This window comes from Falco biarmicus, chromosome 5 (assembly GCF_023638135.1).
Source record: "Falco biarmicus isolate bFalBia1 chromosome 5, bFalBia1.pri, whole genome shotgun sequence".
Taxonomy (NCBI): domain Eukaryota; kingdom Metazoa; phylum Chordata; class Aves; order Falconiformes; family Falconidae; genus Falco; species Falco biarmicus.
Window position 1 is genome coordinate 30093439 of NC_079292.1, and position 25377 is coordinate 30118815.

General features: G+C 49.6%; 1 protein-coding gene across 3 annotated transcripts in view; it reads right to left on the reverse strand.

Moving 5' to 3' along the window:
- The window catches only part of PLXNA4 (plexin A4), a 455447-nt gene extending 430406 nt beyond the window's left edge, over positions 1–25041 (reverse strand). Inside the window, exon 1 of one of the 3 annotated variants that reach the window (XM_056341131.1) lies at positions 24797–25038. The gene's annotated coding sequence lies outside the window, so the exon portion shown is untranslated. Of the gene's footprint in view, positions 1–23396; positions 23575–24796 lie in introns of those variants that run through there. The other 2 variants (XM_056341132.1, XM_056341133.1) reach the window with 2 other exon arrangements.
- Positions 25042–25377: the final 336 nt, after the last annotated feature.

Consider the following 25377-nt stretch of genomic DNA (forward strand, 5'->3'; position numbering starts at 1 on the left):
TGCCCAGTTTACAAAAGTGTAATTATAAGAAAAAAAAAAGCAAATAAACAGAAGGCCACAGCAAGCAGGCAGTGAGGTCTGGGCTTAGGCTCTGAGCTGGGCATTTCTAAAATAAACCCAAACCGCCTTCCCACAATGATCAGGCTCTCTTGCTTTTTTTCTCCCCAGAGACGTGGCCAGCATCGATGCCCTAAGTCACCATGTAGGGCTCCTGTGTGAGATCAGAGAGTCCCTCTACATGGCTCCTGCCACAACAGCCTCATCCCCAGAACATTCAAGGTCCCTGGGAAGGTCACACATCCTCTACAGCCCCAGGGATCTGTAGGGAAAGACCTTTTGGTGGAAAGCAACTGGTTTTTTCTCCCTCTATCAGGAACAGCTGTCCCTGCTCTGCTGGACCTTTTACATACAGTGGTGCTACTGAGGAGATGCCACGGGCCATAACAATACCAAGCTTTTCCTTGAGACTGGATCTCCTGGGTGAGTCAATTCATTGTCCCACAGCATAAAACACCCAAGAAACTGCCTACCTCCTTCTCTGACCATGGTTTGGCTGTGGTGCTACACAACCTTCATGAAATGCAGCAAACCTGAAGATAGATATCATTCTTTTCTTCAGAACTGGAGCTACACCAGATTTGAACAGTCTGGACATGAAAATGAAGCAGAGGAAGCCTCCTTGCAAATCCAGTTGTTTCAGACAGGGCTCCATCCATGGTCAGGGGAAGGTCTCAGAGTCAGCTCCCACACAAGATCTCACATGACTCTTAGCTGTGGAACTAGTGTCTCAACTCTGACTTGCAAATAAAATATTCCCCATAAGACCCCTTGAACTCACACAGTTTGGTTTAAGGACTGGTTCCCTCCTTGAAGGATAGCACATTATGATGCTACCCTATGGTGTGGTTACTTTTTTACTGTTATTGACCATTTCCAGCAAAGGTTAGAAACCCCCGAGTTAGAGGATGCAGCTTGGTTCTGCTCAGGGATCCCCAGGACACAATCCTAAGACTCTGAAACTTGCAATCCTATGATAGACAGACAGAGTCCTGGACAAGAAAAGTTTGGATGCAAAAAAGCCTAAGAGGAAGAAACTTTCCTAACGTCTTTAACTCAGTTGGTGGCTGTTATTAGATGGGACAGCTAGGGAATGCTGAATACATCCTCAAAATGCAGCAGGTTTCAAGGGGACAAAGTCAAGAAGGATGCACTATGGCTGAGGAAGTAGGAGTAAATCAGCAGTAAAGAGGACACAAAGGACTGGCCTGTCAACGGAGAGGGAAGGAAGAACCTAGGAGAAAGCGTAGAGGAAGAGAGGAAAGAGAGCAGAGGCATTCAGTTTTGACTGACAATCTCACAATAGCCATGGTCACATCCCTGTACCAGAGACTGGCACAGACCCACCCCACTGCAGTGACATCTCCTGAACGGAACATGTCACTGGGTGAACATGGGAAACAACAGCATCTCTCCATTTGGCTCACACACACAACCCTCCTGCCACCACAGGTGACAGAGATTCATATCAGCAGGTCCCCTGCCACAGCCACATGTTGGCAGCAGGGACACTGCAAGGTCAGTGACAAGAGGAATCAGGCATGAAAGACTGGCTGCAAAAGGCCATGGAAGCAAACCTGCCCTGGGTCCAGCTCCAGCCAGGGCCTCAGAGCAGAGGTACATATTAAAACCCAGAACATGCCCAAATGTGCTGAAACAGAGTGGGAGGGGGAGAAAAGCCACCACATCCTCCTGGGCAGTGGCTCTGACACCACCCCAGAGACGCTGTGGCTGGTGGGATGGGCTCAGTGAGTTTGCCACCATGCAGCACCTGGCTAACAGGAAGCCAACAGCACAGTCCGGGTGGTTAATGAAGCCCAGCGTTAATCAGGCAGCACGCTCCTCTGTTTACTTTTGCTCCACTCGGGCATGGCTATTCATTTCCCGGGATGCGGGAGGCTGTGCAGAGATGCTGATGAGGCAGACTCCCAGTGACAGAGCCAGCACAGAGCAATTCAGCACCAAGTGCAGCTACACAATCCCTTTAATCTCAGCTAAAGTTGTTTTTTTTCCTCCTGGCTTCCTTTAATAAACCCCGATTACCATGGATAGAAGCTTTTCTTTGGCATTTGACATGGTAAGAAAACTCACACAGGGACATTGTCAACAGCTCCCACAACAAAGACCAGCTTCTAATTTCAGCTAAATCTTTTCTTCCCTGAACTTGCAACCTGTCCAGCACCTGATGGAAACTGAAGGCAAGTCTCTCTTTGAGGGCATCCTGCATCAGAGCATCTTTTCTTTGGACCTCACCGCAACAAACAGATCCCCACACAAGCTGCAGGTTGTCCCAGATAAAGAGATTAATTTCGGGAGTGGTTTGTTTGCCAGGCACTTAAGGTAAGGTGGGACAGCATGGCCTTCCCTCACCACACAGGTTATTCTACTCAAGCACTCAGATTGTGCCCATCACCTTGTTACCTGTGCGTCTGCCAGCAGCGTATTAAATGATGGGATTAAAAATTGCCATGAGTGGGATTTTCTTTCTTTTTTCCAATTCCCCCACGTGATACAACTGCATGCGGATGGCGTTTCTGCCTGCATTTCAAACTCTGTTTCCTATCAACAAAAGCAGGTCAGAGCTGTGCTCCTTCAGGCTTGCAAAGGAGAGCAGAGAGGCTTGTAATGGTTTCTCAGTTCCTCCAGGAATTTTCTACACAGAAACTCAAATGAAAGGACACAAATATTCAGTGTCACAGAAACAAGAATGGAGTTTTGAGGTCACGGAAATAACCTAGAAATCCAGAGACCAGGGTTAAGCTCTTTTCTGGAGCAGATTTGGCTGCGAGTCTCCACAGCTGAGCACCACCCTCCACAATGCAGCTAACAGCGTTTCCCAGTCTGAAAGTATTCTGAGGATAGAGCTATTAAAATTATTATTACAGTAACTGGGGAAATGTAAACCCCCAGACAAACTAACTATTGTAGCAAGAACACACAAGGTTTGCTTAAAAGTCAGTGACCATGTCACAACAGCACCTAACTTTGTTGACCCTACTTCAAGGAACATTTGTATGAGACCAGACAGGTCCAAAGCACTAGGAAAAGTGAATAAGTGCCAAAACCCAGAGTGTCAGGTTGACTTCTGTTTCCAAGTCTTATTCTTGTCCCCAGCAAAGCCATCGTATACTCCTGGGACTGTTCTCCCCACTACAAAGTTTTTCTCTACTTTACCTCATTGAAGTGCAGCTCTCATGGGGTCAGCAGTGCCAAGTTCACCAAGACATTAAAATGGCATGGGATATCCCTTTGGCTGGTTTGAATCAGCTGTGTCCCCTCCCAGCCTCTTGTGCCCCTCCAGCCCTTTCGCTGGCAGGGCCAGAGAAGCTGAAAAGTCCTTGACTTAGTGCAAGCACTCTTTAGCAACAACTAAAACCATCAGTGTGTTGTCAACATTATTCTCATATGAAATCCAAACCACAGCACTGTACCAGCTACTAGGAACAAAATTAACACTATCTCAGCTGAAACCAGGACAGCACTTCACAGGTAAGGAGACCCTGATCAGCTCTAGACACGAAGAGGAACGAACGCAGCCTCTGCCCCTAAAGGAATGATGAATATTGAAAAGAAAATGAACTGAGTTACATCCCAGCAGGTCTCCCCAGCTTGTATATCAATTACAGCATTTTAGGACAGCCTTAAGAAAACAGCATTTCATTCCTCAGAAGTCAAGCTTATGCTCGCAAATTCCCTTTAAGGCTTCAGGGGCTCTGAAGAGTACCCAAATGAAGTCTTTAAATTTTCTGGACCTGTTCAGATGGGAGCCCTAAACCACCACTTTGATCCTCAAACAGCAAGGAAGGGGCTCTGACCCCAGCTTTCTCTGTGAGTCAGCAGGCAACTATTTTCTTGTTGGCCGAGGCTGTATAGCACAGTTTATGTTGCATTGAATGCCAGTGGGTGGATGTTTCCCCCTGCTTTGCAATCTTGGGAAGATCTGCGAGACACAAGTCCTCTCTCTCTCAGGCTGAAGCCTGGTAATTAGCACTGTATAAATCCATGAAGAGCCAATTCTCGTAAGACAGAGAGACCATGCTTCAGCTGCCTCCCAAAAGCCTGGCAGAGATAGTAACTCTGTATTTGCAGTGACTTTGTGATCGCTAGCTATTTTGCTCTCGAGATCTACATGAGATGCCAGCAAGGATGAAACATGGGACTTGAGGAAAAAACAAAACCTTTAGACCTTGATCTACTGGTTGTTGGAGCACCGAGATCTATATTTGGAGGTAGGGAAACCACTTGTAAAGAAGCCAGGAGAGGATCTCCTGGCTTCAGTCTGAGATTTCACTACATATTCAAAAGGCAGCTGGAGCAGAGCAGCCCGAGAGACATGAGGTAAAAGCAACAGAACTGGGAAAATCAGAGATACCAGGACGGGGAATAAGGTTTGGAAATAAAGCTTCAGAGGGATGTAGAGCTGGTGGATTTGCTACACAGGACCAGGCTACCTGCAAACCAGGTGAGCTTCAGTTACCAGTGGCCAGTACTTAACAGTTCAGAGAGCGTGGGACATTCTCCCACGTGAAGAGTGTGCAACCGGCCAGCTGATGTGGTTAAGGCAGAGCACAGCTGTGTACTCGCAGAGACCTGAGATCCTCTAAAGTAAGGACCATCAATCCTGCAACTATACTAAACTTTACAGTCAGAAACAGGCTGAACGTGCAGCAGGAGTAGGAACATAAAGAAAACACTGTTAACAATACTGTATTGCTGGGAGGGAAGTGTCAGATAGAGGTGTGATGAACTTCTCTTCAGTGATGCAGGGTTTGCAGCAGAGGCAAGAACGGTCTCCCTTTATGCTTTATTCAGCATAAAATTTCCTCCTTTCATTTATGGCAGGTGTCCAACCCATTTTGGAGGAGCAACCACTAGCTATGGATGGGGCCAGTGAAAAGATCTGACACAGCAAATCATTCATCTTCAGCTTCCCACGTGAGTGGCTAAAGAGAGCAGATGAGCGAGTACAGTCCCATAAAACAGGGCTGGCTGGACCATCTCTAATCTTAGCCAGATCTCAAGTCCAACACACACATTATCACTATCGGGAAGGAGTAGTGCTGACTGGCATTTGCTTTCCCAAACCTGAAGGAAAGCTTCAGTTTGCTGCAACCATTAGCAATATTTTTATAGTGACATCTGTACTGGAGATTAAAGGGAAAAAGTAAATAAGACAACTCCTTGTTTCATTTTCTCTGTACTGACTAATTCTGACCAAATTCCTAAATGCTCCTGGGTGGGTTTTTATGCACCTATGAACCTCCTGGGCAGACACATGCCATTTATTTTATCACTTTTACGTGACAGCTCTTTCACAAACTGGCCTCTGTCTTTCATTCCTTGAGCAGCTCAGATGAGGGAGAGTCTTTTTCCAGGTTTCTTTAACACCTAGGGCAATTAGGTCCCAGTCTAGTCAGCTGATAACTTGCACATTAGCTGAAGTGATCTATTTCTGCTAACTCTATGGGCTCAAAAAGATATCTTTAAAAGATGTTAGAAGGCCAGCAAGTCCATACTTTTGCCCCAACATTCACCAGCCCCAAATTCCAGACATCTTCTGCAGATATGAGATTGCTACAGAGCACAATCTCTTCTCTACAAATGAAACAATACAGCACCAAATAAATAATTTTAGAACAATACCAGTCTACTCCATGCTTTATTTGGCTTTCCCTTACAAATTAATAAAAACTGCATTAAAAATGTTTATAACTTAACCATTCTGGCTTAAAAGTACTTTTTGTCAAGTTCAAAACAAAGCTGGGCTCAGTGCAGCTGCTATGTTCAGAGTGAGATTCCCCCCTGAGAAAAAATACTCAAGCTCAGACCAGAGATGTCCTCTTCAGAGCGTTTTGGCTAAAACCTTCTGTCCCCACTTGACTTGAATTTTTTTAAACAGGGTGAAGGGCAGTTGAGATGCCACGTGGTCCAAAAGGCAAATGAAGGGACAGGACTCTGATGGAGAGCCCATGCTTGCGCTAGCAGAGGCATCCAGCTGAGGCAATTTCCAGCTCAGCAGCACTAGGGGGATTGACTCTCCTTACTGTGCCAACAGCTGTAACAGGGCAGTGTGCATGCAGCCCTGACAAGCAGCAGCTTTGCAAGCACTTGCGGGGCAGGGGGACAGTCTGACAACTCTCCCACCACAGTCCCATGATATCCCATTTTACAGACAACATAGGAACACAACAGGTACTTTCAGCAAAGAATCAGCAGCAAAACTCAACCCCTCCTTAAAAAAAAAACAAACACACACACAAAAACCCACAAACCAAAAACCCCAACCCTTACTGAACTATTACTAACCTGCTATTACTTTTCTTTTCCAGTGACACTTCCACCACAAAGCAGAGGACGAGCCCAGTACTGCCAACACACAGAAAGGCCAACGGGAAGTTATTCTTAGAGCCCTGCTCAGCTGTTGCTGCAGGATAACTAGTTCCAAATCATGCTTGACAGTCTCAAGATACTGCTGAGCTAGACAGGACACCTATGGCCCAGATCCGATACAGACAAAAGACAGAATTGTGCTAATATGGGTAAGAAGATAATCACACACTATGTTTGTTAACAAGAAGAATAGAACTGATGTTGTATACACACAGAGAGGCTGTGTTTGCAAGGAGATACACAAATTTATCCTGTACAGCATACAGATGCATTTATTTTTGCACAAAATTACACAATTCCTGTACTCCCAGTGCAGAGCAGTGTGTGCATGCATAATTACACCAAGCATTAGCAGCAACACCTATAGCTCAGGTTCTCTGACATGTTCTGTGCTAAGACTTGGTTTTAAGGTCCTCGTTATTCTGACAGACCTGAACCACTCTGAGGACGATTTCCTCAGCTCGGTGTCTGCCTCAGGCTAACATCACCACAGGAAGTTGCATTCAGAATGGCTTGGACAATTCTGAGAACTAAATTAGGAGAAAAGTGTTTGCAAATTATTGATTTTAATATTTTTTTGTCTGTGTTTGACCCTTGGTTATATTCTTTCCACTGTCTTACTGAAAAACTTCTGTGCTTTGGAGCAGGTAGTAAAAATTGTGAGGGTCCTCCCCTACTATCATGGGGATCTTCCGTCTACACCTGAAAGTCCTTCTGAATTTGACTAAGTTACACCATCTAATAACATGCACATTGCAGATAAAGATTTTGCCTTTTCCACTGTTCCCAGGATGGATCAGGCAGCACTTGGGCTATCACCACAGAAGAAGTAAAACATGCTCAACATCAGGGATGAAGGGACTAAGCAGTTTTTCCCCATGCTTATTTTCTGTGTCAGCTGGAGGCTGCCGTGGTGCTAAGCACTGCTGAGGAAAACTCTTCTGGGCTCCCTAACGGACTTAGGCTGCAGCTCAGCTTAATTAACCCAACTGGAAAACAAAAGAGGAGAATACTCTGGCACAAGGAAGAGAAGGCTGGGAAGTAGAGGAGAAAGAGAAAACTGGGCAGAGACAGTTTAGGAAAAGGGATACAAGCAGAGACTGGGAAATGTGGGCAGATTGTAGACTTGCAGGCTCTGTAACCACTGAAACATCCCCTCCTCATGAATAGAGCATTAATCCCACAGCTCCTGAGTCTCCCAGTTCCCCCAAGATGGGCTTCCTCCAGCCACTGACAAATTTGAAGTTCAAATCAATTACATAAGGTTAAAGTTCTGCAGGCACATTTCCATTTTTACCTTACCCAAGAGCTTAGAAAAAGCATATAAAACAAAACAACAGCAAAAAAAAATGCTGCTGCAGAAAGGAAAAGAAGGGGAGAAAAAAGAGGTAGTTGCTGAATGATTGCAGACTCACCCAGCATCTTCCTTAACCCTCCTGTGTATGCTGAGAATAAATTGAAGCATATCCCCCCCAGAACAGGGGGCACTGCTACCCCTTTTTAATTCCTTCTCAACAGCAATCTTGAATGTCACATCTGGAACAAGTTACCAAATTATGAGGCTGAATAGAATCAGGTGCAGCAGCCCTTATTTGCAGACTATTCCTACACATGGGAGAATGGGGTGAAGCAGAGTGTGATGACCTGAGGTTGCTCTTACTTTGTTGTCCTACTATAGCTCACACCAGCACATCACACCTTGTCCTGAAGGGCCATTCCAACTCCCCCCAGTAAAATACACAAGGGCAACCTGTGCTGTAATCAAGATGTGCCTACGCAGAGCACATCCCCACCTCCAGAAGCTTCAGTCTAGAAACACCTCAGGGAGACAGAGGTCCAGGAAAGTGAAGACTTGGCCAAGGTCACGCTGATACAGCTCATGTGTTTAATCCTCAGCTCAGTGCCACAGCAACAAGGCAATTATTCTGCAGAGCCGTGCATGCAGCACCAGGAAAACCTCCTTTATAGCTGACTCCCTCTATTATCATCTCCTTTGGTGCATGTTTTAGGAACACACACCCTAATGGCTCTGGAGTGGTAAATTCCCATCAGTCTTAAACCCATCCACTCGGCAGCACTTTGCCAGCATCAGCAGAATAGGTGCATTATATACCCGAGTGTCATTGTTGAGACTACTTTAAATAGTGCAGTGGTCACTGTGTTCAGCTGTGTGTCTGCATGGATGCGTCCATGGCGTCCTGCAATGATACAGCACAGAGTCCTGCTGCTGGCAGCCAGCCGGCAGAGCCAGAGAGAGGAAGGGAGGAGGTATCTGCTCCGGCTACTCCGTTGCAAAAGCTTTCTGCAATTTATACATGCATTTCCCCACACTGACAAACCTCAAGAGGAGGCACTGTCAGGCTACCATCAGCAATGGCACTTTATAAACAGCTTGCTGCTGCTGCAAAGCACACCTGCAAAAGGCAAAATCTCTCCTTCTCCTTATGTAAATATCATCCTTAGGCCAGACGTTTAGACAGGGATGGAAGCTGCAGGTATTCTGCACTTTGTAGGATCTGACCCTTCATTTGCACAAACACATGCCTCATGCTATCAACAAATCACCCTAGAGCAGCCACAAGGAGGGTGATGCAATTGTTTTAGCTATTTGCACAGCTTCATCATTACAGATCCATCATCACAAAGCATTAGCTGTCTTAGGAGCATTGTTACAGAGAAAACCTAGCATCAGAAACGGGCATATGAGACCGTTCAGTCTGCAAAAGATAGTCTATGTGTTTGCAATAACCACTGGTTTCAGATCTGGGTAGTGCTACCCAGAAGAAAGTTACTTGTTTGCTTAGAGTCAGCTGCAAGCAAAATGTCACTCCAAACTCTAATTTAATCCAGATCCAAGCACCATCTGCTTTGTTCCTCTCTGCTCACACAGTCTAGAGGCACCTGTGTCTGAGATGAAGGACGTTTTTAACGTGGGAGCGTGGGAAAGCCATCTCTGTTCATAAAATCCTGCTCATCAGAAATGGAGACCTTGATAAGACAGGTTGCAAGACCTGAAGAAACACTACAGAACAGGTACACAGGTGCTGAAAGAGTAAAAGCCACAGAGGACTGTTTTCCACATGCACTCCAGCCCCACCAGCTGCATTGCAGAAGGCAAGCCTGCCCTCATTTTCCCACTGCCTCCATCACTTCAGCCATCCCTCTCTCCGAAACAGGACTTGTGGCTCTCTCCCCTCACCCTGCAGGATCCCACAGCTGCATTTTGAGTGTTGCACAAGTCTCAAAGACCATGAAAAGCACATAAGCCTGTGCCCATGCACCCCTGCCCTTTGCGGGTGTATTCACAACAGTTTTGACGTGAGGTAGGAGCATCCTGGTGAGGCCACATCTGGAGTTCTGGGTCCGGTGCTGGGCTGCCCGGTTCCAGAGAGACAGGGAACTTCTGGAGAGGAGCCAGCAAAGTCTACAGAGATGATGAGGGGATTGGAGCATCTCCCTGATGACGAGAGGCTGAGGGAGCTGGGCCCGTTTTGTCCGGAGAGGAGAAGAGTGAGAGGGCACCTTATGGGTGTATCTACAACCATCTCAAGGGTGAGTGTCAGGAGGATGGGGCCAGGCTCTTGTCAGGGGTGCCCAGCGACAGGGCACGGGGCAACGGGCACAAGCTGCAGCACAGGGAGCCCCACCTGAACAGGAGGGAGAACTTCTTCCCCGTGAGGGTGCCAGAGCAGGGGAACAGGCTGCCCAGAGAGGCTGTGGGGTCTCCTGCTCTGGGGACATTCAGAACCCCCTGGACGTGACTGTGTGCAGCCCGCTCTGGGAGAGCTGCTTCAGCAGGGGCTGGGCTGGGGGGGCTCCAGGGGTCCCTCCCAACCCCACCATTCTGTGATTCTGTGGTCCCTCCTGCTCATGGAGAGCATTGTCTGTGCTCCAGCCCCCAGGGGCCTTGGGTGAGGGGCTGGAAAACACAGTCCATGGTCCTGGCTCCCATGCAGCTGGGACATGCAGCTTGGGGCCAGCCAGGGAGCCTTGGGTGGCTGCAGATGGATTTTAAGGACACAAGGCATCCACTTGAGACAGGAGGCTGGGCTGAAATTTGCCCTTGCTTCAAAAGTTTAAACCTGTAAATCTTTTGCTTTGACTAGAGGAAATAGGCAGGGGAGAGAAGAAGGGAAGTTTGAGTTGTTGGTGGTGGCGTTCGTCTGAATGCAGCATTGCTTTGTACTAGGTGTTGTTGAGTTTGTCAGGACAGACCTGGAGAACCTATCCAGGTGTCACTTCTGGACTTCTTTTTTTTTTTTGTTCTTTATTTAGTAAAACAACAGCATAGTGATAAGTAGAAGTAGGGACTTCTCCAAAAGCAGCGAGCCTGTCTAGCAACTCCTTTTGCCACACTGACCCTTGCTAAGTCAGTCTTAGCAAACCCACTCAGGAAACAGGATTTGCCATGTGGACCAAACCATGCTGCAGCAAGTCCATAGTCATGGCTCAATACTGTGGGCACATCGAACACCAAGCTGTCCTCTGTCTCTGCAGTAAATAGGAAATCCCCATCAGCTGCCTGCAGAAGGGAGCCCACAGCCCATAGCTGTGGTCCTGCCAGACGCCCAAGTGTCAAGATAAAAACTGTAGCGGCATACACAGGTGTAAAAATGCTATAGCAATTTGATGGGTTATTAATAACAAGATATTTCTCCTCTGTGGCCATCTGCGTCCCATACACCCCCACAAATCCGGCACTTTCCTCTTCCAGCTACAATCCTCTCCCCCTCATTCAGGGCAAATAATTCCCTTTTTTTCCTTGCCTTCAAACCATGCACGAAGGTAGCGCTCAACAGGCGGTTTCTCTGGTACAGTCCATGCAGACTAACATTGTGCCAAGCACCGTGAACTCAGAATAGAGGTTTTTCTACCAAGGTGCCAGAAATAATACAAATAAACTCTTCTTCTCTCCCTGGCTTTATATCCACAGCTCCCACACATCACTACCAGCGGGGCTTTAAAACTAAAACAGACTGGGCCTACGTGGCTTGAATTTATTCTGGAAATTTATCTCTTCTTGCTGAAAGCTCTGTGTTTGCTTGATCTTCCTGCCTTCCAAGTCCTACAAGTGCCACATGTTGCACAGCTGGATTCCTGACAGAGAAAGAAAATAGGATGGAACAGAGAACAGATTTTAAATATATACACACACACACACACACACACACACATATATACACATATACGAAATGCAGTGGCTGAGGTTTTCAAAAGTCTCCTGTGAACTTCAGCAAAGTAGCTTCAGATATCTCTAAGGGACCTAAATGCAGGAAACACACAGCTCTTGAGCTTCCAAAAATCTGCTCACTGCGGGCAGAAGAGGAAGGAAAAAGAAACAGGCAGCTCCAAAGGACTTGCTGCTCTGAAGATGCTCGAGACCAGCTCTTGCAGGAAAGGATTTGCAGAAAAAGCTGTATTGGGGAAGGCTGGAGATAAGACAGCCAGGAGGAAGAAAGATAGATCTGTGTGGCAATAAGGGAGATGCTGACTACTTTTAATTCTCGAACTTGCTGGGGTGTGACTACTAAAATAATAATGTGTTTGGCCAGCTCAGGGAGAATTTGATCACCCTCAGCAGCCATAATGGGAATATCCCTGGGGTCCAGCACAGCTAATGGTCCCACACAGACATGGGCAGCAGCATCCACTTCCAGTGTGCCAAGCCAACTATAAAGCAAGAAAAGCTAAGGGGAAGAAAGCCTGTTCATCTTGAGCAGCTTAAAAAAAAAAAAAAAAATCACACCGGAGGAGAAGATAAAGAAAATGTTATTTCCTGTGAAATGAAGTATTGCACTCTGTAACAGGAGGGGCAAAAAAATAAAAAACAAAGCAAGCTAGAGAATCAGTTCATAAATACAGGAGAAGGTCAGCTTCCTCCTCACCAATAACTTTGTCCCGCAGGAATCAAGCATGGTATTTGATGTAGGGCAGATATTTGATTCCTTCCTCTGCGTGGGAAGGCTGACACACATCCCACCCACCCCTCCGTCCACCTTCCCCACCACGTAACAGCATTGCCATGGGCTAGTTCAGTTCCCTTCTGCTGACCACCCTGCATCAGCAGCAACCAGTTTAAAATCCACTCCCTCTTAACACTGGGCTGAGGAAGGGATTATTTTTCCTGTGCCTGAGAATAAGCAGTTGCTATAAAACCTTCTGCCTCAGCCCAGCAACAACGAGACCTTGGAAGAGGCTAATTATGGGTGGCAAAGTAAGTCACCCACTGGCAGAGAGCAGTGGAGAAGAGGCAGGCGAGCACAAACCTGCAGCTGGAGACCTTTTTGCTTATTATAAAATAAAGCTGATTCTGCTACCTGTGTTACCAGGGAAGGAGAAACAAGACAGGAGAGAAGACAACCACCCCATGAAAACACTGCATGGAAGGGACCACATTTTTCCTCTTCCAGCTCACTGTTGCAAGACTAAGTAGCACAGCTTTCAAGCATCACACTGTAACTTCCATGTCCTTGTGCAGGTACAGCAAAGCCTCAAAATTATCCTCCCCACACATACATACCCAGAAGGAGGGGAAGCAGAGCAGGAAAGAAGCCTGTATGGCCACATAAGAATGTTTCTGGGTAAAAGGAGGCTCAACACACCCTGTGCATCAACCAGTGGGAACCACGAAGATGTCTGTATGAGCACGAGTCCATGCATGACCAAGGGCTGAGAAAGCAGATTGTCACCAAGTTGCAATCTGCTGTGCTGCCTCACTTGAGTGCTCATGGCCAAGCTCCAGCTGAGCCACTTGGAGGGAGGACAAAACCTTCATCCTCTGCCCCTGGCAGCCCTTCAGTGACCTTTCTGTGATCAGAAGAGCCTGGACCAGCACCTCCTGAACATTATTAAAGCGACTGAGCTCACAGGAAGCCACATTTCCAGATGCAAAGGTTTGTCCAGGATTACACCATTTATTCCCAGTTCTGCAGTGGAACAAAACCTCAGACATTTTCTTCCTTTCCCCCTTCTCCTTACAAGCTAGAAAAAAATCCCTCTCCCACCAGTGTCTGATCAAGGGGTTTTGGAGGAAAAAAGAGAACTGTGCTTGTCCTAAATCCCTCCTAACTCTGGCTGTGCAGCAAGGCCACTCTTCCTTCACCGGTAATCTCATCCTGGACCTGCAAGACCTTTTCCTGAACTGTGAGAAAAATTGGCAACGAGCTGTGAAAAGTGAAGGGTGAAGAGACTGGCATTTTCTAACCACTTGTGTTTTGCATTTGTGTGTAGAAACGTGCATATAAATGTGTATTTTTATGTATATGTATAAAATATACACACATATATATATATGGATGCATGCATGTAGTTGTATTTAAAAGAAAAGGGACTGCAACTTCAACTACAAAATAATGAGAGAGCTGGGTATGCACAGGCAGAATGATGCAACCCAAATCTCTCTCTTACACTGTAGGACGATCAAGACTTCTCTGAAATGAATGCAAAAGAAGGGCACAAACAGCTGGAGAAAGGGTGATACATGTGAGAACTGTCTTTTCTCTGGCTCAGGCATAACAGAGAGAGAAAGTGTGTGTGTGTGTGTGTGTGTGTGTGTGTGAGCTGCAGATGAGTCAAAGTCTGAGGGCTGCCTTGTGTCAGCCATTGACTGTGTCAACCACAGCAGTTCCCGACAGCCTTTAATAACGCTGCTTACAGACTCCGGAGCAGGGCGGCACACAAGGGGGGAGGTGAACGTTTCTCTTGCAGGCTGGCACATAAACCATCCCACACGCTCTCCAAAATGTGGTACAGGCATCCACTGATGGCTCCATAATTGCAGCCCACACGGCGATGTGTTAATTCTAAGAGGTAACATAGGGCACAGCTGGGAGCGCAACCTTGGGTACATGGGAGTAGAAGGGGAGTCTCATGGCCAGGAGGATGTGGGGGCATGCTGGGGTCAGGTAGAGGTGGACCAGGTGGTGGCCTGGGGGGACCCATCCCTACCTCATTTCCCAGTGTGACGCCAGGTGTCTCCATGGATTCACACCCTAAACACACAGGTTTACACTGGGAAGCAATCAGGAGACAAGAAGTTATCTCTACTTCCATGCAGAACAGGTAAAACAGAGAAATATGTACAGACAAGCAGGTCACATCAAAAATACTCAAGCCCTGCTGTCTGCCTGCAGCTTGGTTCCCCAGCATGAAGGTGGAAAACAAGTCCTGATCAGGTCTCATGGATGCTGGAAAGCTCAGACTCGTGAAGATGTTAAAAATGCCCAGCGTAGTTCAGATTTAGAAAGCTTTGGGAAGAGCTTCGGAGCACATCATGTTCTGATTATTTACTTCTCCAAGCTAAGGAGAGACCTACTTCACACACCACCTCCTGGAGAGGCGGAAAAATCAGGCATGTAAAATAAGAAGGGAATGGAAATTGACTTGATAGTTCCTTCCCCTTCCTAATGGGGAATACTTACCTAATTATGCCCGCTTGCCACTTCCTTTTCCTGCTTTCTTTGAGATATTATGCAGAGAGAAATTTGTCCTAAAAGTTGTTACTTTCATTCAGAGGCATCCCTTTGAGCTGTTCGCCTCGCTAAGGCAGGCAAAGGCAGCAACTCCATTATAAAGAAGGGAAAAACCCTCCTGAATGGCTCTGACAGGCACTGCCTTTAGCATCCAGCTCTTGCTACACATGGCTCACCTCTCTTGCCTCCCTTCTCTGTCCCTCACCCAGGCAGAGGGGTGCAGCTCCAAGGGTGCCTCATGCCTCCTGCCCTTGCTCAGCCAAGGTGAGCAGCTCCTGGCTTCTTGGAGCTACCGTGAAGGCCAGGCAGGGAAAGCCAGAGGCTGCAAAGACGCTCTGAGCCCAGCAGCCAAAATGACTCTGTCCTCAGCAGGCATTCGGAGAGAAATCTGAGACCTGATGGTCTCACAGCTGGTGGGATCCAAGGGGGCACCCCACAGCAGTCCCAAGTCCATGCCATCACTTGGATGACTTCTCTCCAAACGCGTCAGTGTCACAACCTCATATCCAAGCAGCTGGCTGCAGCTCAGGGTGGAGAAAAAAGGGTGGTAGAAGCAAACTATGACCCCTCCAGGCCCACACCAACATGGGTGACCCAACGAAAACAGAGCAAGCTTTCATTTGCCACCACCAGCTTCCCTCCTTTAGGGGAGGCCCCATTTAGTGCTACACTTCATTGCACCAGGAGTAGGGGAGGGATTGGCACACACAGGACATGCAGGAGCATCTCCCACCCCAACAGTGCTCCCAACTATCAATACAACAGAGGCAGGCTGGATGTGACCCTGCACTGACAGCTGAACTTGTGGGATGGGTTGCAAGGATTTCTGTCACAGTGACAAGTGAGCATTCAGCCCTCAGACCCCCACAGTGGACCCCCCCCCTCCACCCCTCCACCTCCAGCCTACACTTCCCAGGAATGTGCCTCCACCCCTCCCTGAGCCCTACTCTTGTACCTCAGGTGTTTTTTTCTCTTCTCTACAGGGAGCACAGCTTCCAAGAAGAAAAATACAAAGCCCAAAGGGATTGACTTCAAGCAATGAAGCAGGCTTTGCAAAGGAAGGTGTTTTATTCCTGCTCAAGGGGGTGCTTTAAAGAGCCTTCTTTTGTTTCCTCAAAGGTTGGGAAGGCTGTTTCCCAGTCCTAGCTTGGCAGGCCGGGGAAGGTGGAGACTAGGAGGGATTCAGAGAACTTCAACGGTCACACTCTGCAAGCAACAGCAGAGATTTCCCCAGGCTCAAGTCTCCATATCCAGCATCCTGCGCTGGTCCAGCCATTCCTGCATCCTGCCCTGCCCCGCAGGGGCTCATCCCCTCAGGGCAGCCTCTGCACCGGCTGCACTGCCAGCTGAGCCCTGCACCTGAAGCAATTGTGCAGGACGTGCAAGGAGGGGCTGAGCCATCCCCCCTGCAACTACACCAGCCAGCCCTGAAACTTCATCTCCCAGCTCCTAATTCTGCATCAAGAAAAGCTGGGTTGCTTTCCTTTTTTCCCCCCTTTTTTCTTTCTCACCCCTCCACCCCCACCCCACCCCCAGGCATTTTCCTGAGAGTCCTTCAGAGCTAGGAGGGGAAGAAGGAAGAACTGCGCAGCTAATCCCTGCTGCCAGCAAAGCCAAGCCCTCCCCTGCCCCAGCCAGAGTGGCAAAGCAGCCCTGTTCCTCCCAGTGCCTCTGAACGTCCCCCCCATCCTCCCAACCATTCACCTCCGGGTCCCACCAAGCCACCCCTCTGCAGTGGCTGAAGCACTTCAGGGCTGCCATGGTGTGAAGGGCAGCAGGGTGGAGGAAGGTTTCCTTGCAGAGCCACTTCTGCAGTGCTGCCAGCTTCGAGGGGAAGCCACGAACCTGGTGGCTGCAGGCAGGGGACCCACGCATCTAGCTTTGCATCCCTGCTGCACTGCCCAGCTGTGCATTCTCCAAACCTATGGATGCATCCAGAGAGCCTATAAATGCTGCAACTCTGAGCCAGAGCATTGCTCAGCACCCAGCCTACAGAAGATACTTGCTCCTACCCCCATCCCACCCCACGCATTCCTGGGGAGCAGGAGCCCCTGCAGCAGGCTTTGTCCACCCACGGCAGCTGGAAAGCAGTAGTTAGGGCAGGCAGAGCAATACCCTTAGCACCACTTGCTCTGCTTGGCATCTTGCAGGCTGAAGCCAGCCTTGGAGGGGCCTCCTCTGCACAGTCTGGCTGGGTGCCCAGCTGCAGGGGGGCTCAGCCTGGGCAGGAGCTCAGGACAGGAGTAGCAGAGGAGCTTCCCTGCCTCCCAGCATGGAGGGATGGGTTTGCAGAGAGTGGGGGGACTTCAGCAAACAACAAGGAGCAGCGCATGCAAAGAGATAAGAGAAGGTATTTACCAGGCAATCGCTACAAGGTCCTGTGAATATAGTATTTGTGATGGATGAACAGACATATTATTACAGAACTTAATGCAAACCCTTTGCACCAAATGGTGACATGCGATTACTAGTTTGGAAATAACTAAGCTCATTATAATGAAACGCTTCACTCGAATCCCCCTCCAAAGGATGGATCTGACGAAGGAAGGAACCTGTGACGGGAACATACTGGGGGATTTGTTTAACCAGATCAGCCTGCTGGGCCAGCACAGCACGGTTGCTTGCCTCTGGCGTGGCTAAAGCCTGGATTGCTGGGAAGTGTTAACCCACCAGCCTGTGTGGACAGGGTGGGCAGTATCCCACACCCAGCTTTGGGCTCTTCTTGGCACAGCCCTGCGTTTAAAAGAAGAAAAGAAGCACCTTTCAATAATAAATAATAATGCTAACTATGTGTTTCTATAGCAACTCATCACCATAGCAGCTAGGCACAGGAGGAAAACTCAGAGCTCATCCTGCCGTCTTCAGGGTGAGGAGGCAATTGCCCTCATGGAGGTGGCTTCGGTGGTGGCAATGCTGGGACTTAAAGCAACAAGTCACCCTCCAGGTTGCCTCTGAGCACTGCCCACCCCAGGGTAGCTGTCTGGGAGGGGACTGGATGCTCTGGAGAGGTGGAGCCTGGGGTCTAAGGGGTGATGGGGGTATGCAGCCTCAAAAGCATTAGGCATCGAGGTCATTGCAATCCTCCAAATGAGTCCTGGGGCTCCAGAGTGGCTGGAAGGAAGGGGACTGTGGTAGGGGACGAACCCCCATCCCCCCAGGAACACACTGTGAAGGGTAGAGTACAAAGGGTGAGACGCCACCAAAAAGAGGGAATGCCCAAAATTAGCTGTGCAAATAGCACCCTGCCCCTAAACACATACACGTCCCAGGGTAACAGCTCACAAAACTCCATGTGTTGCTCTGCTGCTAGCAAGAACCAGAAATTTGCACCAAAACCCTGACAAACAAAAGGGGTTTCCCAAAAGAGCCCAGAAACTCACTTTTTTAAAGCTAGCAAGTCAAGCAGATGTGCTCATCCTAACTTGGGTGTGGGGCTTAGGGGTTCTCCCCCCCCCAAAAAAATTGCCCATTAAAGAAAAATCCAAGCAAAACCCTTTGATTAGCTCCACAACTGGTGTGGTTGTATTCCCAGCTCACCTCCTCTCCCTGGCAGGGATGTGATGACAGAGCCTTTTCCTCCAATGTAGAACATCCTCCTGTCCCTCACCACCTCTGAAAGCCTCTTCCCTGCCAGCAGAAGAAGGTGACACTGCCCAGGGACAGGATAGTGGCTGCCAGTGACCTCAGGCTGGTGAGTGAGTTCCCGATCGGAACCTCCTTATTTTTATCATCTTACTTTCAAAAAGTGAGTCATTTGTACAGGTCATTCGACTATTAGATGATAGTTAAAGGGGCAGTCACTTCTACAAGACCACCCCCGTTCGATAGATGGGGAAACAAGAAGCCAAGGGACTTGCTCAGGGCCATGGGGCAGCTTTCCGGCAAATCAAAGTCTCCCTTTGGCAGCCCAGAATAAGTTTCCCTAAACTAAAATAAAGCTGTGTTGCACACCAAGCACTTGCTATTCCATCAATAGGCAATTGTAACAGGATACACCTCCTTAGTCTCTAAATGAGTTTTCTTTCCAGCACTACATTATAGACAAATCCCCTGTCACAAAAAACAAATAAATCCCTTTTCACAATCAAATATGCTCTAACCAAGTCAAACAGGGCCACACGCACGTGCAGTGAATCTGCAAACCTTTTCCCAACTTCCCAGCATGATCATCTTCCCTTTGGGGTGGCGGAAAGGCAAAAAGGAAAGAAAAGAAAGACCATTTAATAGAAGAAATGAAGTGGCAATTCCCCAATTCAGCTGGGAATCAATATGTGGGCTCCTCGTGGTTTCTGTTTCAAAGGGGCTCTCACTGCCGAAGCCCAGAGTGACACCACGCCAGTGCTTGACTTATGAGTACTTCATCTCGGCAAGATATTTTTAATTTAAATCTTGCTGCAGTTGAGTACGAAGCCATCCAGGCTTTGATTTACTGCTAATCTGTCGCTCCGATTCCTATAACTCTAAACTCAAGTCACCAAACAGTTGTAACGCCAAGGCACTCACCAGCGAGGTTCTTCACGAGCATCGGGGGGCTGCTGGCGGCAAGTGCAAGTTCCTCGCTTCAGAGGAAACAACAAGTACATAAATATTAACCCTCTACATGCTCCCTGAGTCCAGCATCACTTCACTATTTCAAAGGAAAACAATACTAGGATTAAAAGAACCTCCTCCACCCTCACCTTTCCTCCCCCATGTAGGGTTTTATGCTCAAGGAGAAATAACAAGTGGGTTGGGGTGGCTCATTTTGCAAACATTTACATGCATTTGATGTAGCATTGGCTGCTAGGGCTCACCAGGCACCAAGATTTATTCCTCTGGCCCTTGCATGAGCTCAGAGGAGGGGGAAGTGTATGAGTATATATCATGCAAATGCCTGTAATGGAAACCTATTCCATATTACCTGCATTAGATACACACATTCGTCCCATCAGAAGGACAAGGCAAATTCAAGTGCCAGTCAGCTCCACTAAATTTATTGCCAATGGTTGGGTGGGAAGGCCCCAGCAGGCCATTGGTGTACGGATGAAATAGCAGGAAAGAAACCCAAGAGATTAGGCATGAAAGCCGAGAGAGATGGCAACATGAGGTCTCCCTTCTGAGTCACCAGTGCAAATCCAGCCACACTCAGCAGCAGGTGGTGTTTATTCCTATGCAAAAGAAGCCTGTGAATCTCAGCCGTTTGACTTTTGGGGTTGGAATTCTGTTTCTTGGCATGCAGTACTTAAAAAACACTGGAAAGCCTTCACAGCAGCAAAGCCTAGAGTAAAAGCAAGACAAGAGTGTCTGCAAATGACCTCTCTCTTTCTAGTGAAACCCACCCTGTGAGGTCAACGCCACCTGCTGATAAGCAGCATAGTGGGGATGGAGGTTTCAACCCCATCACTGCTCCCACTCAGGTCTTCAGGCTCTCCTACGGCCCAGAGAACTTGGTGTCTTCTATCAAACATTACTGAGATAGAAGCAGCTGGGAACATTGTACTTCAGCAAACAGGTGACTTCCTCCACGGCTCCAGGAATCACCTTTGAAGAGCACATGTCCCCAGCAAGGCTCATGTTAGCTGGCACACTGAGCTGACTGGGCTAGAGGTGTCTAAAATGAAATGACCATTGGGTTTCCAAACCAAAGAGTGCCTGTTCAAAACCTTCAGAGAACCTTTAAGGGCTCAGGGAAGGCTGGGTGTTTTGGGTTCTTTGCAAAGGAAAGGGTTGCAGAACAGATACCACACAACACCCGCTGCCGCTGCAGGAGATGCAGGGCAGAGGCTTGGCACCTCTTGGGTGGCTGCTTAGCACCTTACGAGGTGCAACCAAGTAAAGATGAGGCAAAATTAGCAAAGCACATGCACCAACAAAGAACAAAGAAAACCAGATAGTTCCGGTGGGATGAGTCAAAACAAAAACAACAGAGAGCAATGCCAGCTCCAAAACATCACCATGCACACTATCAGTATCACAGCACATTGCATTTTTGCAATGATCTCTCCATTCCCAAAGGTGATTAAAAGCATTTTGTAACTAATTTTAAAGATACAGGGACCAAGATTCATGATGGCACAGCTGTCCCCTGGCCAATTCAGTAACGCAATATGATATTTTCTCATTTTAAAGCACCCATCTGTCATTTGAACTTAAAAAATTTCAATCTTGCTTGGTCCTGTTCTGACCAAGCACTGTTCTTGGCTGTTCTTGAGCACAGGCTCAATGCTCTCATCTCCAAGTACCTCTTGGGGTTCAGTTTGCATTTCATGGCAGTGAGTGAGGATTCCCATCAACAAATGCAGACTAAGCCTTTTGCCTCCCTGTGCCTCGGCTTCCCAGTCTGCACCAGGGCAATGAGAATACTTTCTCACTGTTTTAAAATACTTCAGAATCTGAATGAAAAACATCTGAGGAACCCTATGTATTTATTCCTGTATTTTTTGTTGCAGGCCCCTTGAAAGCTCAAACCTAAGGAATATAAAGTGCTTTTCACCTGAACACAGTCATGCAGGGAAGCACGCTCATCACTGATACCCTGCAGTAAGTCAGTGGGTTGTCCAGACTTTGCAGGGACGGGAAGTCTCATTGCCTTGGGCGCCTGGAGCACACGGCGTCCATTAACTGAGTGTTGCAAGCAAGAAGGAAGGAGTAAGAAAGAGCCCTCTGAAGCCCTTTGTCACACTGGTGGGGACCAGAAAGGGCTTTTATTTGAGCATCAAGCAGTTTGAGGGCTTTACCATGGGAAGCAGTCATAATCCAAAATGCATCCCTAACCGGGGAGGGGAATTCACGGGCAGGGCATGAGACTTCTGAGTCTCAGAACTGCGGCTGCAAAGGGCTGACATTGGGCCTCAGTCTCAGCTACGTAGGAGCTCACTTCAAGGGACTATTGTGAATAATAAATTACAAAGAGCTAAGTGACTCCCAGGACAGCATACCATTTTGCTTGAAAACACTTGTAGGCAATGCCAAGCCTCAAACTTGGGCAGTGCTAGCTCCAAAACTCAAAAGCCCTACCTCTAACACCCTCCCCACCTAGGATCCCAACACAGAGCACAAGCCTATCCTGGCAACATCATTCTCAGCTTTTTAGGAAGCTTTTCAGTGTTCCCTTCCAAACAAGAAATTAATTCCTAAACAGTATTAACCCTCAGCACACCCAAGTATCGTAAGACCTTGCAAGGCTTTTCACCCTGGAGCATGTGAGCACGCAAATCAAACCCTGACCCTCCTGGAAGGAGGTAGGTTTTATTGCAGCCGCTCAACATCGAGGAAATTGGGAGACAGAGACAAAGCAATTCAGTAAAAGGCAAAATGATGCAACAAAAAAGGGGCTCCAGCATCCCTCCTCACCCTGCAAAAGTAGAGAAGTCAACACGAAACTGGCTCTGGCAACCCTCTGTCCCCTGGGATCTTGCTGCCAAAGGCGGTTTCTGCCCTCCCGGCAGCAGATCTCAGCTGCTTTCGTGGCTGTGCTGAGCCCTTTGCTTTGCCACATCCACAGGCTGTCTAGCACTCGGCTTGCTGCGGGTGCAGAGAGGGCTGCTGGCAGGTGAGTGAATGAGGAAAGGCTCGAATATTTCCCATCCCTGTGGAGAAGTTCAGCATCTCTCTGAGGATTTGCAATAGCACTCATCCCTCCACTAGCCAGGTGCAGGATTGCACGCTGAACAGATTTAACACCCATCTTCAGTGCCTACAAGGCAGTTACAATCATCAAGCCAAAGCTTCCCAACAGCACCGTGACTGATCATCAGCCTGTATTTTAAAACACACGTCTTGGACATAAACAGCACCTCGATCATGCGGCTGTCGTTTATTTTGCATCTTACTGATGTCGCCGAGTGCTGCACATTTAAGATGGGACAGAAAGGAAAAACCTTGGACTGGTCCTTTCAGGAAGGAGACACCCCCGTGGAGGATGGGTCTGAGCAGAAGAGGGAAGAAAATCCCAGGCTTTCGTGACAGCGCTGGGGTTGCATGTTTAAACCTGGCTGCACACGGAAAGCAGACACACATCTGTTGCACTGCTTGAAGCCCGGCTCTAGTGAAGGATCCCACACACAAACAAACAAACACACTTTCCGAGGCAATTAACCACAAACCAAATGCTGCTCTCATCCCCGAGACCTTAAGACAGTGGCTTAGCCAGGGGGAGGAAGCATCTAATCTCACAGAGGCACACGTTGTAATTAAAATCAGAGACGCGAAGGCAAAGCAACCCCGTGCTCCAGGAGTCCTACCCGCTCACGGATTTAACCGGCTTCTATAGACAAGACCCGGGTGAAACAGAGGACAGATAAAGAGAGTGAGTTAGCATGCTTCATGCCTTCCAAAATGTTTGTGCAGGACTGGTGCACGCTCAAGATAAGTCCCTAGAAGGCTGCGAGAGTTGCATCGGCTGTAAACCACCACCACCCCACCACCCCGCCCCGACACCGTCATTGTTCGCCCAGAATAAGAGCACCCCCCGGCAGCCCCGGGGGTCCCGGTCCAAACCTTCCCTCCCTGCGGGGCTCACTCCCGCGGCCCCGGGGAGCCGCAGCCCCCTTCGCTTTCCGCAGAACCTCGCAGCGCGGCATCGCATCTCAGAGGCAGCGGGAGCCTCGGACCGTCAGGTGCGCTCCCAGCGCCGTGGCGCGGCTGCCCAGCGGCGCGGCCGGAGCGCACGGCGGAGCGGGCGCGGGGGCAAGTTTGACGGGAGAGGAGCGCGGCCACACGCTTTCCACCTGGCCCCTTCCTGAAGGCGAACCCTGCAGATCCTAGACCCGAATCCGGCACGGCAGAGACTGCGTCCCTTGCCAGTACGGGGAGCAGATGGGGCCCCGGGAGGAGGGTTTCCTCTGGGCTGGGTATGTAGCAGCCACATGCAGCCGCTACAAACCCAAACAGCACTTAGCCCTGCTGGGGCTGAGCAAGTGGGTTTGTTTATCTGGAAGGAACTCATCTGCTGCCGGAGTATTATATTTCCACCAAAACCATGTGCGGCTCGGTGTTTAGATCACTTCTCCCTGTCTACATAATTTAAGGGCATATGTCTGATAAACGAAGAGCATCAATACGCAGGTTTCGGTTGCAGCACACACATGCACGGAGGGAGAGGGGTTTATCAGCGCTGACTTCGCAGCCGGGATTTGGGCAGTCAAACTCTCCTGCACCTTGCAGGAAGGGAAACGACGGGGGTGTCCCTTCTTCCTTCCCAGGTGTTCCCCGCCGGGGGAGGGGAGGCTGTCCCCATCCATCGCTCACCCGGGAAGTGTGAATCCTCCCCGGGAAAAGGGCTCTGCCTCCAGCCCTGTCCAGCTGCAGCCTCATCGGAAGCAGGAAAAGTTTGCAAATGCTTCCAGCCCCTCGCCCGAGAAAGGCTCAGGGGCACCGAGGTGGGCAAAAATACCCCCCGAGGGGAGGAAAATCCGCAGCCGGGGAAGGTCGGGGGTGATTAGGGACGGGCTGCGACACTGGAGCTGCTGCCTCCGGGGAGAAAAGTTGAGCCTTGTACATTGGGAAAAAGCCATCGGGGACCCGGGGGTGGGGGGGGGGGAACACTGGGCACGGCGTCCCCTCCGCGCTGGGGATGTGGAGGAGGGGGGATGCTGGGGTCCCCGCTGCGAACACCCCTAGCAGCCTCCCAAGCCGACCCGGGAGGGGCGGAGGGGCCGTGCCCGGCCACCCCCGGCTCAGCCCGCTGCCGGCGGGGGTCCCTGCCCGCCAGCCCCGACCCCCTCCCCACCACCCGGGGGTGGGGAGAAGCGGCGGGGGGAGCCTTCCAGGGGCCCCCCTCGGCTCCTGCCAGGTGTGGGGGGCAGGTACCGCTGCAGCCCCGCCGGCCCTCCCGGGGCATCCTCCGCGGCATCCTCCCACCAGCCCCCACTACCCGGGCCGGGCGAGGGGCTCCTTACCTGGGAAGGCTCCTCGCTTGCTTTGGGTGGGTTTGGATATATATGTGTATTTTTTTTCCTCCTCTCCTTTCCCCCCACTTCAGTCTTCAGAGCAGGCGCCGCATTGACACTGCAGATGGTCTCTGTGTGCGTGTGTGTGTGCGCGCGTGTGTGTGTGTCTCTCTCTCTCCAATCCCAAATACTCCACGGAGGCGGAACACGGAGCCCCTCTCTCTGCACTGGGCAAACCGCGTCTGGCTCGCCCAGAGCCGGGGGGGAGGGGGGGAGGGGGGGAAAGAAACGCAGCTCCACTTTTCACTCCCCCCCCAAATTACCCCTTCCCTCCCTCCCCCAGCCCTTCCCCCCTCCCCCCCCCCCCCCCCCCCCCCCCGCCTCTAAATCAGCAGGGAGGGGGGGAGACAGGCAGCCGAGCTGGCAGGCAGGGTGCGGGCAGGGGATGCGCTACGGAGCCATGCCCGGCTCCGCGGCCGCGGCGCCGCTGCCTGCCCGCCGGGGAGGGCTCGCACTGCGGCTGTCTCGCCAGCCCTTCCTCCCTAGCCCTCCTCCCCAGTGGTGGCTGCCGTGCCGGCTTGGACACCCAG